The following is a 13,742-nucleotide window of genomic DNA, read 5'->3' as shown; positions in this document are numbered from 1 at the left end:
CTTAGCAAGCATGAAGGTCAGAAACTTTTCAAATATAAAATCTTTGATTATATAGCAAGAGGTTCCTTGTGCTAGAGTGGAGGAGGAATTCTTATCCTACAGTTGTAAAGTGCAATACCATATGAAAACCATCCTGTTTTAGGGGTAAGGCTTTTATAAGAGTATCATGGCATGCCAGCTATACATAAGTCATTATATTAAACTCTATTGCTTCTCTGGTCTATTAGACAAACCCCATCTTTGAATGGTATATACAGTGTAATATTGTCCTGAAGTGAAAGAGAGCCTGTGTAAACATGGGTCTTCTGCTCAAAATGCATGCGAGACTGGGTAACACTAGATTTCTGACCTCTGATGAGTAAGGAAGAATATAGATACATGAAATAGAGAAATTCAGTTCATCCAGTTATGAGTGTATGCCATAAGGGCATAGTAGTTAAAAGCCACCAGGAGCAATCAGTTTGACATGTCAGTCTATACTGTACTGGTAATAAAGTCCACATGACTTAGGCTAGCAGTCTGGTCTTTATAGGACTGCTGAGACCACAGTTGCTCCCTGCGCTTCTCAAATATGGCATATAAGCACCATAAAGCAGTACAGGCATACACTGCTGGTTTGCATAGCTATGGTGTGGTATTTAATTATACCCTATAAAAAAACGGGAAACTGGACTGTTCTCAAGGGTCTGTCAAATTCATTTGCTTTAGAATGATGGGAAAACTGTACTCATCCACCAAATGTCTATTTTTTGATGAGAAACAAAATCTGTGCTCAATTTCTTCATAGTATTACGAATTATTACATTATTGCAAGTGTAGTATAATCCTTTAAGCCATAGTGTATACAGTTAGTGTTAGAAATAGATACCCTTGTTTGCCTTCATTTTCGGCACAGTTATGTCACTATAGAGTTATTTTGATACTGTATCAGTGATGCTGCTATCACTAGTAGATACTAATGGCAGGTGAATAGCAGAACATGATGTCCATATATGTCTGCAGATAAATATATCTAAAGGATTTCTTTTCCTAGAGTTACCTGTTCACTGCCTCTAGAACACAGATATATGCATGTCTAAGTTATGCTAATAAAACTTCAAGGTGTGTTATCAAGACACCACAACCTGAAGCTCATTGAAGAGAAATAGGATTTTAACATAGACTTACAATGGTATAAGAGTCAGATGATAGGAAGAGCTTTAAAAATGCAAGCATGGACTGATGACAGAGGTCCCAGGATTATAAAAAGGATCGCAGACAATTAGAGGTTACTAATGGAATGCATCCTTGGGATCTGCTAAAATTGGTTCTAGGGAGATAAAATAGAGCAAAGAGAAAGTCTTCACAGACTGTACAAAGTAAAACACAGATATAACACTGAATTGGATCAAGAGGTCTGTGTTAGCAAACTTTAAAATAATCTCAAGCAAACTCGAGAGATAAAGAAGAACTTCTTACTGGTTTCATGTTCCTCCTGATGAAGAACTTGGGACGCTGACAGCTCACTGCAAACCCTTTTACCTTCTTGAGGCAGACTAGCACCATCATCTCTAATATTAAAAGAGGCAAATAACAGAAAGTTTGCTTATGCAGAATTGTAGAATGGTTTGGGTTGGAAAGGACCTTTGAGATTACCTAGTTCCAATCCCCTGATATAGGCAGGAACACCTTCCTCTAGACCAGGTCGCTCAGACCCCCATCCAGTCTGGCCTTGAATGCTTCCCCGGAGGGGGGCATTCACAACCAGTCCAGGCAACATGTTCCAGTGTCTCATCACCCTCACAGTAAAGCATTTCTTCCTGATATCTAGAATAAATCTACCCTCTTCCAGTTTAAAGGCTTTTTCCCTCATCCTTTTGCTACATGCCCTTATGAAAAGGGCCCAGCTTTGCTGTAGGTCCCCCTACATCATTTCAATATATCATTACCGGCAATGAGCTGTAAAAATTTTAGCTATGGTAGTATTATTGTTACAAGATGAATCTTTGATTAAATTATCAGCACTTTAATTAGACTGACAATGAAATCTTGGTTCTATATATAAGGTATGTTTCTTTAGCTGACTGAATTATGTACATTAGTCTAAATTCTGCTAGATTTGTAGAAACAGATTATTGCCTCTGTGTATAAAGGCAGTTCTGTATGTGCTGCCCAAAGTCACATTGTTATTATCATGGTAACATGCTATTGTGTAACTCACATTCTGAAATAATTTTCTATTCTGAAATAATATTATATGGATTAGTTTAATAGTGTTTGAAGAATGACTTCATCTTATTTCTTCATCTTCCAGCTCTTCAGCTGGACCTCAGTAAATCATATATTTTCTATATTTTCATTTGTTGTAGAAAGGTCATTTACTATATTTTCCCATTTATTATTATCCACTAATATAACTATTATGCTGTTTAACTCTTCCTGATTGTTAACGCAGACACATATCTTAAAACTTTTCCATCTTTAACTCTAGTTTTCAATTTTACATTTCGTGAGTGTAAGTTCAACAGATGCAGATCTTGCAAAGCATTCCTGAGCTGCTATGTATCACTGCTCTTCTGCTTATCTTTTCTTAATTTGGTTTCAGTGTCATGCCCTGCTTAATTCCAGGCCAGAATGACTAAAAATCACCAGATAGCCCAAAAATAAGAGCAAAACTTTTCTGAAATTCAGAGTTGTCTTCACATGCTATTACTCCATAGAATATATGTATTTTTAAGCATAGTGTGATTTTAATAAAGACAGGATATTTCTTCCATATTGCTCAAGCATTTTTTAACTTACTTTTCTTTATCTGAAGTGAAGTTTATTAGGATGTAACAATCAGATAATTTTTGAGTATTTGTTAGTCACATTTCAGATTACTTATCACCTTTACATTTCAATGTGTCCTCCAACATTGTTGCTCATTGATTATGGACTGCATTTACTATGTCTCATGGATTTACTAATTCAACTGCTTTCCATTTTCCTTTTATTCCTATTTAAAATTGCTAGTCCAAATTCTATTCTGGGCATAGAATATGAGAAGTAAGAAGACCCCAATATTAGGCAGCCTGTTGCATAGAGTGAGCCCAGAGGAGAATTGTTACAGGTAATTTTCCATCCCAGTTGTCTGAATCAGAGGTAGCAAGATCAATTTAAAAATGCATTGAAATGATAATGCTCTTTTCTGAATTGATCCTCCACATTCTAGGATTTGTGATGTCCATTTTCAGTAGATGTTCAGCAGTTAAGTCTCCTGAATTGGGTGCCTTTCATTATTACTGTTGCTGAAGGGTGTAGGTTGTTACATATGACATGTAGGCTGCCATGTCTATCTTAGAAATTTCTAGCGTACAGACAAAATATACTCTTAGAGATATTTGAAAGAGGATCTTATGTGATATTTTTGGAAATGCCTGTTTTGCTTAAGAATGTACCTGGAGACTCCAGAGGCTAGAAGTTACAGTAGGTGGTGTGGATGTCTCACTTCATCTTTAGAAAACCTCATATGTTACAGTACTCCGAGGCTTGCAAAGGATTCATGGGATTTAAAATCATAGTACAATATTAACTGTCAGATATAGTATCATGAATAGATTGAGAATATGTAGAGGTGTAGTTGTTCACTAGCCGTGGGACAGTGTTGAGGAAAAAATAATACAGACAACAGAAAATGTTTGTTGCACCTACAATTGTAATCACATTATGAACAAAGATATTAAGTTCTCAAAGCAGAAAAATACAGTAACTTTAAAGATAAGCCCAGAAAGTTTGGTTTAATCAAACGTCACATTGATGCTGATTGTGGTTGAAATGCCTTGCAGATCTTCATCTATAAGAAAAAAAAGTTAAAGAAGATTACTTAAACATAAAGTTAAAAGAAGGCATTTTCTCTGCTGCTTGTTGTTCACGGACATCCTCACTCATATTAGCGCATTTCCACTGGTTAAAAATTTTATATGGACTAGGGGAAGTTAAATGGTGTTCTTCAGAGATGAACATCTGCTAAGGCTGATGACTCAACTTATTTGAAGTTCAGCTAGGTCCATTAGCACCTAAGACACATGTAACTGTAAGTGTAGGTGTTTCTGAACTGAAATTGAAAATCACAGCTCTATAGTAAGAGGGTGCTGTATCATTTTAAAGTCATGTCCATTAATTCACATGCACTGTTGCAGAGATTATAGAGTTGTGTTATGGAGGCTTTGATTTTCGAATTGTACGTTTCTATTTAGATGACTCAACAGAAGCATTGTCTGTTTTCCAAAAGCAGACACAGAGCAGCTTTTGCAAGATTTAGAAGCATTTAATAGAATATGAAAAGCAGGGATTACCCACATACTAGAGAAATGTCAATTACGCTCCTTCTGTTCAGAATAGTAGGTAAGAATTAATAGCAGATTTTCACAAGTGCTGAAGTGAGCCTGAAAACACAATCTGATAGTCAATTAGAAGAAATTAGGTCATTCTGAGGAACCACCAAGTACGACTGAGATGACACACCTAACTGTTCTGTTAAAGCTTCCCCTTCAGTCAGCTCAGATGTGCCTTTTGAACAGATTCAGATATGCTAATAAGCATGTCAGCTTAAAAGTGTTTGTCAGCAGTTTTAAAATATTCACAGTTCAACTCCTCATTCAAATTACTTTCCTAAGGTTTAGCAGTATGCTTGGGAACATCTGTCACAGAACTTTTCCATGAAGGATCGCACAGTGTGGTGGCTTAGTTCCTATTTCAGATGATAAAGCAATACAATAAATAGTATTAGCTGAGGTGAATTCACATAAAATTTTCCTGTTGAACACTTCTTCCCATATAAATAGTTATTCTGATGTTGAGCAACAAGAAAGTGTTCTCAAAGCAAAGGACCAGCTCCTCATTTGCTGCAAACTTGCAGAGCTTCACGAACAGTGAATTCATCTGAGATTCACTAGAGTTCACAGAATCCTGTTTATGTGGTATGCTGAGAGGTGCAAACAGTTAAACACATTCAATATTGTATTTTTAAACAGGGTTTACCTTGCAGTATTGTCTATAACAATATCAAACAGCGTATTTATTACTTTCACTAGGAAAATAGAACAATACCTCAATCTTTGAAAAGTTTTGGAATTATCTGAAGATGAAAAATATGATTTAGTCTTCCCTACATCAGGTCAAATGAAAACCTAGGATGCAATTCTCTAGTCAGATCTTATGTTTGGTCATTTCAGATCAAAAGGAAAGAATATAAATCCTCTAAGTACGGTAAAACTATTGATAAAAAAAATTAGGGAGAAAAATATTTTTCCTACTGTTTCTTGCACTTCATCATATAGACAGAAAAAGTTTTAGCCAGTTCGCATTCATCTGTGTATGTGGTCACAATGTTAAAATCTGCAAAGTTTTTTAGTCATTCAGTTCACATTTCTAGAGCCCTCCCAGTAGATAACAGGTACTATAAAGAAAACTGGATAAGTGGTAAGTGAGTATGGAAACAGAAGTGACATGTGCTTCAGCAACCAAACTAGGACTAATTGAAGACTAGACCTGGAAAGAGGGGTGCCTGTTTAATTACTAGTGATCCCCTGGCATAAGCTAGTTTAAAAATACATTATAGCTGGTGAACTGAAATGAATGAAGGAAAGAAGAGCAAATCACTCCTATTCTAGTATGAAAACAATGGAGGAGGTGGTATAGGCATTTCATTTTTTTGTCTCTGATCTCTACACATACTGTAATGGGATGGAATTATTATTTTTTTCATTGCAGCTTTTATGATCCTTCCTGGATTTGTGATTAAAGCAGTGTTTATAACACACCAGTGTTTTGGCTATTGCTGAGCAATGTTTACATAGCATCAAGGCTTTCTCTTTTTCAGTTTCTACATCCCACAGCAAGGAAGCTGGGAATGGACAGGAAGCCGGGAGAGAACACAGTCATGATAGCTGGCCAAAACTGATGAAAATGATATTCCACATCATATGCTCAAGTATAAAACTGAGGTAGTGGAATAAGAAGGTGCGCGTTTTGTCTTTGGCAGTTTGTAGCCTGGCTAGACAATGGTTTACTTTTGGGGCATGGTGTGTTGTCTTTGCAATATTTGTTCTCCCCTCTCCATCCCACGTCACCACACCTTTCCTTCAGTTATCAAACAGTATTTATCTGAAGCCACAAGTTTTCCCACTTGGGAAAGTGTGGGGAGCTGTACAAATGCTCTGCTGCCACAGAGAGCATTGCCTGGTAAGACTGTTAGTAAAATAGGAAATGGATCAAGAAATGTGCTCTTGCCCCAACTGTGCATCTCAAACCATTCCACCTTGTTGTGTTTCTTGTCTTTACCTTATTATACCTTCTTATCCTTTCAGCAGCACAGCACGGATCTGGCAACGAAAACTGCAGTCGATTCCTTTCAGATGTCTGAGCTCTGTTAAAATCAATCTGTGTGAGAATACTGATCAAGAATTCAGATATTTTCATACCGTCTGCCCTTGGTGAGAGCAGCCAAAATCAAGAATGTGAGTGGTCCCTGCTGGGCTCAGCTGAGGAAAAGGATTTTCACTCTTATGCTGTTGCTATTCTGCACTGACCAAATGTAACACGTTCATCCCAGAAATTAGATGTGGTGGCATGGACTGAAGAGAGCATTACTTTGCATGGTCTGATAAAATATTAACTGGATATATAGGCAGGTGACTTCACAATGTGTTTGTTTTTTTCCGGGGGGAGAGCAGACATGGAGAGGTGGCAGTAATAGTAAGAGAAGTCATCTCCTTCTATGACCAGGTGACCAGTCTGATGTATGAGGGAAAGACTGTTGATGATGTAGTCTACCTAGACTTTAGCAAAGCTTTTGAAACTGTCTCCCACAATGTACTCCTGCAGGAGCTGGCAGCCTGTGATCTGAACAGGTACACTCTTTGCTGGGTAAAGAACTAGCTGGAGGGCTGGACCCAGATTGTGGTAGGGAATGAAGTTAAATCCAGCTGGTGTTCGATCACGAGTGGTGTTCCCAGGGAGCTGATACTGAGGCCTGTTCTGCTTAATATCTTCATTGATGATATGGATGAGGGGATGGAGTGTACCCTCAGTAAGTTTGTTAGATAACACCACACTGCAAATTGTTGATCTGCCTGCGGGTAGCAAGGATCTGCAGAGGGATCTGGACAGGCTGGATCACTGGTTTGAGGCTGATGGGATGAAGTTCAATGAGACCAAGTGCCTGATCCTTCATTTTGGCCACAACCACACCATAAAACAATACAGTCTTGAGGCAGAGAGCATCGTAGACTGTGCAGAGAAAAAGGATCTGGGGGATTGGTTAACGCTCAGCTGAACATGAGCCGGCAGTGTGTCCGTGTAGCCAAGAAGGCCAGTGGCATCCTGGCTTGTGTCAGAGGTAATGTAGCCAGCAGGAACAAAGAAGTGACCATCCCCGTATACTCAGCTCTGGTGAGGCCATATCCTGAGTAATCTGTTCTGTTTTGAGCCCTTTGCCACAAGACACTGTAGCCCTGGAGTGTGTCCAGAGAAGGGCAGTGAAGCTGGCAGTTAGACAGCAGTACTGGTAAAAGAGATCTCTAGCTGCAGATACTAGAAGTTCAAAGATACATAGGAAGTAACAGATTTAAGTCGTTTGTTTCTTACAGCATGCAGGTACCTTTATGACCTCAGTTAATTCTCTGGAGAAGGCACAGTTCACTTTTAGTGCACCATCAGCAGTCACAACAGTAGGGGCTAATGTGTAAGAAACTGAAAATAAAGAATCTCAGCTTTCTTTTATAAGATCTTTCTTTCTTTCGGAAATAATCTGGTCTCTACCAGAACAGCAGTAGATAAGCCTCGTACCTAGTTAGCAATATGCTTATTTAACCCCAAGAGTCTCCTGTGGCTTCTTTAAAAAGCTCCTTTTATTCTATCCATGCTTCTTTTCTCTGCTGTAGTAACTCTTAGGGAAGCCATATAGTGCAAGTCTGTATTCAGTCTACATTACCAGCAAAACACTTTCACACTTAGCCAGATCTCTTTGGATTGATTGTCTGCATTTGCTTTCCCGTTTAAAGCATCCTGAATTTGGCCTCAAGGCAAAACAGCAATTCATTGCTGATGGCACTAGTGCTGAGATCTGTGATGGGCTGCTTCTTCCTAACATCTGAAATTAAATCCTTGGTGTAGTCACATCTGTCAGAAGGGCTGCAGTCCATGGAGGACTATATGGGTCCATCTGCTTATACTGAATATGTCAGACAGGTGCATGGGTGTATCTGCCACAAGGTGTGATGGAGCCATTCATAGAATCACAGAATGTTTGGGGTTGAAAGGGACCTTAAATATCATCAGTTTCCAACTTCCTGCCATGGGCAGGGCTATCACCTACCAACTGTGCTGCCCAGGGCCCAGTCCAACCTGGGCTTGAATCCTTCATGACTGGGACATCCACAGCCTCTCTGGGCAGCCTGTGCCAGTGTCTCATCACCCTCTGAGTAAAGAATTTCTTCCTCATGACTAATCTAAATCTCTCCTCTTCTAGTTTAAAATTGTTTCCTCCCACCCTATCACTATTATGTCACTTGAAAAGTCAGTCTCCCTTCTTTTATAAGCTCCCTTCAGGTTCTGGAAGACTGTAATGAAGTCTCCCCAGAGCTTTTTCTGGCACCCTCAGTCCCCAGAGGTGCTCCAGCCCTCTGATCACTCCTGTGGCCTCCTCAGGACCCACTCCAACAGCTCCAAGTCTTTTTCTCCTGGAGAGCCCCCGGCTTGAACACAGTACTCCAGATGAGGCCTTACAAGGACAGAGCAGAGAGGGACAATCCTCCCTCACCCTTGCTTGCCACTCCTCTATTGATGTAGCCCAGGTTGCAGTTGGCCTTCTGGACTGCTAGCACTCGCTTCTGCCTTGTGTCAAGTTTTTGTCCACCACAATCAGTGCATGGTAGTGTAGCTTTCTTCTCCAACCTTTTTTTAGCCCAGAACCACAGCAAAATATCTCATGAATTCTAAAAGTTGCTGGATCTTCGCTGAGTGAAACCTGTTTATATTAAGTCTGGATCAATCTCAGAATCAGCCTGAGGATGAGTGTTAATGAGCAATATGGCTGTAGACACCTTGCTGAATTGTCTGCGCTTTGGAGTTTTGCTGCCATAGTCTTTTGCTCAGATATTTAAATGTGCTGGAAGCCTCTAGATAGGCTCACCATTATGGGAAAAATAATTGTCTTGGGATAGCTTACTCTTTTAGAATGTTTAGTGAGTAACTGTGGCTCTCAGGTTGGAGAACACTGTTTTTAAGCCCATGTAAGCTACAGTGCTAGTTAGAATATAGCCATATTGGTAAAATTCTGGAAGTATAGATTAGTCTTAGATAGCTCTGTGATGTCTTTCCAAAGTTAACAGATTGACAGCTCCAGGACACAAAAAAATAACCGAACTCAAATCCAGCTAGTTTGGGCTGGGTTAATCACTGTAATAAATTCCAGATGATGATGAAAACTCAGAACAAACAGGGTAATGAGTGGTCATCTTGATAGGCACGACCATGCACAGCCAGGTCATTTCCATGGAATCACTAATTTTATCTCTATTAACTTGAAGAAATTAAGACACATCTGTTGACATAACAGCATTAAAATAGCATAGCAATGAAATATATTATATTACAAGTGATATAATTCCTGCTGTTTATCTGCTTATTGTATATATCCTGAACAAAATTGAATATGATTTCTCCAGAGTGGTAAAGATGCCATTTGTTAAGTGACAAATATAAGAAAAAAGTATTGTTCTTTCAGAGGGGGTCTTGATCATGGAATTCTTCCTGCACAAAGGTCCAATTTCTTACTAAGGAATAAAATACTATATAACCTAACCAACTGCATATATTATTTCCTGATATTAAAAAGACTGCAGAATAAAAAAAGGCAAAAAAATGGTACATTATTCTTGTGTGCAATTTTTTTATCTGATGATAAGGTATGTGCCCATGTGTGTAAAGTAAAGTGTGATGTTACTCTGTCCAGAGATGGCCTGAAGAGTTATTTATATGCATTTTACATGAGGGATTTATTTGTTTATTTTGTCTTTGGAGGTATTTTTATTCACACTTCTGAAGACAGGTTTTTCGTGTCAAGTAATGTATACCACAGAGCCATTTCTTTTTCAAAGTTAGCACTAGTTTTCGTCAGCAGAGTCACTCCTGTCTCCCATTAAATGTGCATTTCCTATTTTCAGCTGCTTCTTGTATTTTCATGTATCCAGTCGATGAGAACAGCCCTGCAGATACATTAGAAACTGCTGCAGAGGCAGGTATTTTCAAGTGTGTGACTTCTGTTTTTGTCTTTACCTCTCTTTTTCTGGTCTCTTCCTCCATTTCTCAGAATGAGGCTTTGTGTAGTTCTGCTGAGCAGGCAGGGGAACGTTTGGAAGGGCTCACCTGTGATGTGACACATACTCTAACACAGGACAAGTGTACCTTTCACCATAGCTTTTTGTTTCCAAGATGTAAATGTATCTTTCTGGAAACAACGAATCCTTGTGCTTGAATCCCCTTAGTACACGCAGACTGCCTGAGCCTGTGCTCCTCAGTTCATCCTCCACATTACCCTGTGGGAGAGTATTTAATTGATCGGACACTGAATGCAAACTTTATGATGAGCTGAATTGTTCAGACATTTGTCTTGAATATAGGCATCTCTTAATTTGGAGTTGTCTCAGCATTTGGATGTTGTCTGAATGTAAGTATCTTCTTAGTGCCATTAGAGATGAAACTATAATAACTAGGTCATCCTCACAGGTCTGTCATGTAGAATATAGCATCTACTGGAGACTCCTTTCCTTTGGAGTGGCAGCTGGAGGCTAGCCAATGAACATTAGGGCATCTGAAATGCCACTGGCTATTTGTATTTACACAACTTAATTCTACTGTTTATATCTATTTATTAAGACCAAAACGGTGGGAACAGTAAGTCTTTGTGTTGTGAGTTTCTATGGTAAAGAACTGGTGTGTGCATTGCTTTCCATACAAATACCTGTGGAGTAGTTCTTGATCTTCTGACATATGGAAAAAATATACTCTCTAAGCTGGTGGAAACCAGTCCAGAGAGGATACAAATAATAAATCTCAGAGTTGAGTGTTATTCTTGGTTGTTGCACCTCACTGGGTAATAGGATATTCTAAATAGATATTCTAAATACGTGCTATGACCAAATTGAAAGTGTTTTGAGTGGGTTATTGTTTTTAAGTTTTGCATATTAGAAATTGCAGCAGTGTTAGCTACCGTATTACTAGCATTGATCTGTAGTGTATTTGCCAGCAAGGAATATTTACTCACTCTGTTTTGGATTCACTCCGAACTAATAAATCTAAAAATGTTCAAATGTTTTCAAACCTTGGAATTTTCTGCCCCCACAGCAGGAAAACTGATTGTCTTCTGGTGTCAAGATACTATTTTCCTGGCATGGCTCTGTCATCTGAGAATCTCCTGGGGCTCTCTGTGTATTCTGAAAAATTTTGATTTTTTTTTTTTTTTGCAAGGCCAGAGTGGAATAGATGTACTAAAAATTTCTGACTTGGCATATAGCAGGGCTTCACCAAACTAAAGTTTTAAAAGTACTGACAGATTATTAGTATCTTTATGGCAGACACTGGGGCCAGGAATCCACCACTTCCACATTACTAAGCTCTTTATCACACGCAGAAGAAATATAGACAACGTTGCCTTAAAACCTTACATTCAATACTGAGGTACTTAGAAAAAAAGATGATTGGGGCTTGGTGAACCCAATATTTCTATAAAAGTTTTTCTGCTTTAAAAATTCCCAGAATCAAATATTAGCCCAAGAGATAGATGGGAGACAGGCAGAAAGTATGTGAGGATTTATGTGTCACAAAGACAGTCTTGCAGCACCAGAATAAACATTCTTCTGTGTGCTGTTATCTTTCTATTGCTTAATAGACTGAATATTGAAACATTTAAGCATAGTAAAGTCTTACTGTTGCCATAAGTAAAGCCCATCAGATATTTGAGTCCCTAATGCTTTCTTCATCCCAGTAAAGTGCTGCGATGGCAGTTCACTACGTCAGTTGACTCAGCTCCTGGAGGCGTCATTGCCATTGATATCAAATATGCTAAGCACTAAAGCAGATCCACTTGTGAATAGCAACAGAAAATGGAAATTGTATTAAGATAAAACTCTCATGCTATTTTCAGATTAAACTGAATTTTTTTGTTATCCTTTTTTGCTGCTTCTATAATCTTTGACTGCTCCCAGAAGAGTAAATTAAAGGCAGTGGCCTGAATTTCAAAGTTATTAGTAAGTTGGTGCCTTACTTTCAGAGGAACCAACCTCCTCTACCCAAAACAGCCTGAGTTAGCTAGAGTTTTGGGGAAAGTATATGTCTTCTCTCTAACGTATGACATAATGTTGACTTTTACTAACAGTTAGTTTCTTTTAAGCTTAAAGCATCTGTAAGCAGGAGATTTAGGTAAAGTTTTGGGGCTAAAGCAATTGGTTTAATATTCTGAGTATTCCTCAACAAATTTAAAATTAATGCATATTTTGCTTCAGGAGTTAGAAATCTTCAGTGTTTCTTTTGTAATGTTTTTTTCTCAGCTAAGCACAATGCTAGTAATTGCTCCTGTGGGGATGGTATAGAATGTTCTGGGGTACCTGGATTCTGAAGAGACCTGAAACGTACTGTATTTTTGTCATCATACACCTTGGGGCATCCAGAACTCTCATTCAGAATAGACAATTGTGACCCAAGATAGCCTCTATGTCAGAGAAATGAAAAACTACAGATACAGGCTGGAAAAAAAATAGTATTATTTACCCAGTGCCAAGGACAGGGTGTAAGCATTACAGTCTGTAGTGAATATTTCTGTTGTCGCTGATGTTTTTCTGCAACTTCGAAGACTCTAAGACCACTTCAGAGGACACATGGAGTGTACTTAATTGGTCATAAATTATCTTTTCATTTCCTTGGCAGATACAGTGGTATGTAAGTCTCAGTAGGACAAATACAGGAACTGCCTAAGCTCTTGTAAGATAAGTAAACCTTTTATACATAATCTAACTAATCTGCTTTCAACTGTGTAGTTTGTGAGTTAACCTCTTCCTGATCATAAATATAGCTGTTATCTGAAAGAGCTTCTTTGTGCAGTGCATTTAATACATATCTGAAATGGAAATCTGAGAGCTTTTCTTTGCACTGCTTTGTGCTTGTCCATGTTGCCTCATTTTGAGGAAATGTAGTATTTGGGTTATGAATCATCCATTTCACCTTCAAAGTTCTTAGAGGAATTAAAAAGAATTACATAGGGTTTCAGAATTACAGTGACAGGAGTAAGGGACTGGGGTTCCATCTGGTATCTTGCACTTTATTGTGCTTAGAAATGTTTGCTGCTCTGTGCTATTTGACTGACAGAGCCAAGGAGGCACTACTTCTTAATTGCCAAGTGCCTCTCTTAGTTTTGTGCTGATGTAAACCACTACCACTAATTATCTTATTACAAGATTTCTTTTTTTAAAATCTCTTTCTCTCTCTCCAAATCCCTCCCTAATTAAGACTCTGTCCTTGTTGAAATCCACCTTACATTATTTATTTCCCTTGTTATTAGCTGGCTGTCCGCTTTCAGTGCTGCAGTACTCTTGTATCTTTTGTGTGAATGCTGACAGTATCTTATGTATAAATTGTTTGGGGGCAGAGAGGGTTGTTGCTGGCTTTGTTTTTTTTTTTGTTTTTTGCTTTTGCTTTTCAGTGCTTTAATGGACTCATATTTGGGA

The sequence above is a fragment of the Lagopus muta genome, chromosome 1, assembly GCF_023343835.1.
Source record: "Lagopus muta isolate bLagMut1 chromosome 1, bLagMut1 primary, whole genome shotgun sequence".
In the NCBI taxonomy this organism is placed as follows: Eukaryota; Metazoa; Chordata; class Aves; order Galliformes; family Phasianidae; genus Lagopus; species Lagopus muta.
The sequence above is the reverse complement of the archived record's forward strand: the minus strand, read 5'-3'. Positions refer to the sequence as shown.